The sequence below is a fragment of the Gossypium arboreum genome, chromosome 4, assembly GCF_025698485.1.
Source record: "Gossypium arboreum isolate Shixiya-1 chromosome 4, ASM2569848v2, whole genome shotgun sequence".
Classification (NCBI taxonomy): Eukaryota; Viridiplantae; Streptophyta; class Magnoliopsida; order Malvales; family Malvaceae; genus Gossypium; species Gossypium arboreum.
Genome location: NC_069073.1, coordinates 70322803 through 70327113, shown reverse-complemented (window position 1 = coordinate 70327113; position 4311 = coordinate 70322803). Strand labels below are relative to the sequence as shown.

The following is a 4311-nucleotide window of genomic DNA, read 5'->3' as shown; positions in this document are numbered from 1 at the left end:
GATTTTCGATGATTGCAACTCCTTTGACGGGGTTGCTGCAAAAAGATGTTAAATTTGAATGGTCAGAGAAGTGTCAGTAGAGTTTCGAGAAATTGAAGACCTTGTTAACCGAAGCTCCAGTTTTAGTGCAACCAGAGCCAGGAAAGGAATTCGTGGTCTATAGTGACGCGTCCTTAAATGGACTGGGTTGCTTGCTTATGCAAGGAGGAAAAGTAATAGCATATGCTTCGAGGCAACTAAAGCCGCATGAGAAAAATTATCCAACACATGACTTGGAGCTAGCTGCCATTGTATTTGCCTTGAAGATTTGGAGGCACCATTTGTATGGCGAAACTTGCCGTATATTTACAAATCACAAGAGTTTGAAATATTTGATAACTCAAAAAGAATTGAATCTGAGACAACACAGATGGTTAGAGCTGATTAAAGATTATGAACTGATCATTGACTATCACCCGGGAAAGGCGAATGTGGTCGCAGATGCACTGAGCAGAAAATCCTTGTTTTCTTTGAAAGCCTTGAACACACAGTTGGCCTTGTTAGATGATGGTTCAGTTTTGGCAGAGTTAAGAGCCAGACCAACATTTCTACAAGAAATTTGTGCAGCTTAGATCAATGATAGTGATTTACAAGCCAAGAGAACTCAATACGGAACAGGTGCAGAATCAGATTTCCAGATTGGTCCCGATGGTTGTTTGATGTTCAGAGACAAGATCTGTGTACCCAAAGATGATGAACTGGTTCGGAAAATTTTGCAAGAGGCACATAATAGCCGATTGTCTATTCATCTAGGAAGTACCAAGATTATAATGATTTGAAGAAAATGTACTGATGGAATGGCATGAAAAGAGACATCTCCAAATTTATATCGAAATGATTAATATGTCAACAAGTCAAGGCTAAACACCAAGTACCTTCAGGTTTGTTACAACCTATGATGGTTCCCAAATGGAAATGGGATAGAATTACCATGGATTTTTGTGCCTGGATTGCCTTTAACCCTGAAAAGGAAGATGCTGTTTGGTTGTAGTTGATAGGCTAACGAAGTCAGCTCAGTTTATTTTAGTACAAACCAACTACTCACTTGACAAATTGGCTAACTTGTATGTATCTGAAATTGTGAGATTACACAGGGTACCGATATCGACTATCTCAGACAGGGACCGAGGTTCACTTCGAGATTTTGGAAGAAGCTACAAGAAGCCTTGGGTACAAAGTTGAGTTTTAGCATGGCCTTTCACCTGCAGACTGATGGTCAATCTGAACAGACGATTCAAATTCTTGAGGACATGTTACAGTGTTGCATCCTTGAATTTAAGGGTAGTTGGGAAAATACTTACCTTTGGTGGAATTCGCCTATAAAAACAGTTTCCAGACGAGTTTAAAAATGGCACCTTACGAGGCATTGCATGGCTGAAAGTGTCGGACACCATTGTACTGGATAGAACTCAAGGAGCACCAGATTCATGGAGTTGATTTGATTAAGGAAATTGAAGAAAAGGTTAAAGTGATACGTAACTGTTTGAAAGCGACATCGGATAGACAAAAGTCATATGCTGAATTGAAAAGAAAAGAGATTGAATTTCAAGTTGGAGACAAAGTGTTCTTGAAGGTATCTCAATGGAAAAAGGTCTTAAGATTTGGTCGAAAAGGCAAAATGAGCCCAAGGTTTGTTGGACTGATAAACTGTAATTTATACATATTGTTACCCCATGCTTAACACATTTTATGGATGATTTCTCCTTAGATTTGGTGAATTCGATGCTCCTAATCATTTAATTTCATGTTTTATACTTAGGTGAGCATAGGAGAGTAAAAGGACTGAGAAATGGGCCAAAAATGGAGAAAACGGGCCAACGTGGGAAATCAGCACGGCCTAGAGTTCACCACACAGGTAGACCACACGCCTGTGAAGGTTTAACAGGCTCTGGCACGGCCTGAACCTCTTCACACGGGTTGAATACACGACTGTGTCCCTTTGGACCCATTTAACAGCCTTGACCACGGCCTTAAGTATTCGTACACGGGTAGATCACATGCCCGTACCCATTTAACAGCCTTGACCACGGCCTTAAGTAATCGCACACGGGCGTGTCACACAGGCGTGTCCCTGCCAAGCACAAGTTTAGTCCAATTTCGAAAAGGCCAATTTTGAGGGCTCTTAGGCATTCCAAAGCCTATTTAAACACTTGAGGAGGCACTTAAACGGATACATGGAGTAGGAAGCAAGGAATTACTCAAGAAAAGCCGATTGATCCATCTCAAGAGCTGGATTCATCATCAAGACTGGAGATCGCCCTTCAAGTTCCTTTAGAAGTTTTGGGTTTTCTTATGTTTTGTTATCTTTATGCTTTTGAGATATTTTCTTTCATAAATATGAACTAAACCCCCTAAATACCTAAGGGGAATGAAACCTAAGATGGATCTTGTTATTATTATCTGAATTGTATGATAAATATTTGACTTATTCTTAATTATGTGTTCTTAATTCTTGTTTTGATATTCCAGGATATTGATTCAAGTTAAGCTCTTATTCAGAGGAGGAATAGACCTGTCTAAGAGTAAATTTGTCATAATTAAGCGGAGTTGGTTGCGCCTAGAGATAGGGTGACAAGATTTTGTCGGATTAGGTGAAACCTAATAAGGGATCCATAGATCGAGTTAATGCAACCTGGGCGTTAATTAGAAAGAGATTTCAATTATTCAATCCAGGGTTAGATGTTGTTAGTCGAGAGAGAGATAATAATATAACTTAGGGATCTCTACGGAACAAGTTGAATGAATAAATCGTCCGATTTAGAGTCAAATAACAAGTGAAGTCTAGGTGGATTTTTCCTTAGGTATTGTCTCAATCAATCAAATTTTCCCAAAAGTATTTTCCCGAGTTGTCTTTCTGAGCATTCTTAGTTAGTAATTAGTTTAGATAACCAAACCTCTTAATTTTTAGGCTAGATAATAAAAAGGAAGTAAATATTAGTACTCGTAGTTCCTTTGGATTCGACAATCCGGTCTTGCTGAGCTATACTACCGCTCGATAGATACACTTGCCTTAATCGTGATAATAAGTTAGTCTCAAGAATAGTTCATTTATAAATCTTTAAAACCTGTTACAAATATCACGCATCAAGTTTTTGGCGCCGTTGACGTGGAACTAGGATATTAGGAACACTCAATTTTTATTACTTTAGCCATTTTACTTTTATTGCAATTTAAATTTTTATTTTCTTTTCTAATTCTTCATTTATTTTCTTCTGACAAGTTTTTCTAGTTTATGATCAAAAGAAACCCGTTAGGACCACTACTTTTTGACGGTGAGATCAACCGCACAGTACACAGAAACCAGAGAGAAATAAGGTGAAGCCTAAGATACACAGAGGACGAGTAAGAGGATGATACTTCAACCACAATGAAGGAGATGGCTGAAAACCAAGAAAATCCGCTACCTCCTGCAATTGCTGCTGATCCAGTAAATCAGAATCCTACTCCACGCACTATGTATGATTATGCTAAACCTAATTTAACAGGAACTGAGTCAAGTATAGTTAGACCTGATATTGTTGCAAATAATTTTGAACTAAAACCTAATACAATTCAAATGATACAACAGTTTGTTCAGTTTGATGGTTTGCAGGACGAGGATCCCAATGCTCACTTGGCAAATTTCCTAAAATTTTGCGATACCTTTAAATTTAATGGCATTTCTGATGACGGCATTCGCCTTCGGTTGTTTCCCTTTTCGTTAAGGAATAAGGCTAAACAATGGTTGAACTTATTACCATGAGGGTCAATCACTACTTGGGAACAAATGACCAAAAAGTTTTTATTAAAATATTTTCCGTCGACTAAAACAGACAAATTACGTAATGATATCTCTTCTTTTGTGCATATGGATTTAGAAACACTCTACGATGCATGGGAGAGATACAAGTACCTTTTGAGAAGGTGCCCTCACCATGGGTTACCGCTTTGGCTACAGGTTCAAACGTTTCATAATGGCCTGAATCCTTCAACTCGGTAGATGATTGATGCAGCCGCTGGAGGAACTATCAATAATAAGACACCTGAGGCGGCTTACGAATTTATTGAGGAGATGTCATTGAATAACAATTAGTGGCAAGTTATAAGAACAAATCTGATGAAAGCAGCTGGTGTTTTTAACCTCGACGCGGTTACTATGTTATCTAACGAAGGAGAACTCTTAAATAAAAAGATCGATGATTTGTGTAACACCCCTTACCCGTACCCGAGATCGGGATAGGATACGAGGCATTATCGGACAAACATACAGACATCCACTAAAATACGGGCTAT

General features: G+C 38.6%; 1 non-coding gene across 1 annotated transcript; it reads right to left on the bottom strand.

Moving 5' to 3' along the window:
- Nucleotides 1-3853: 3853 nt before the first annotated feature.
- LOC128291912 (small nucleolar RNA R71) lies at nt 3854-3960 on the bottom strand. The gene has a single exon (XR_008281896.1). It is a non-coding gene; the product is annotated as a small nucleolar RNA R71 (small nucleolar RNA).
- Between the last annotated feature and the right edge of the window lie 351 nt (nt 3961-4311).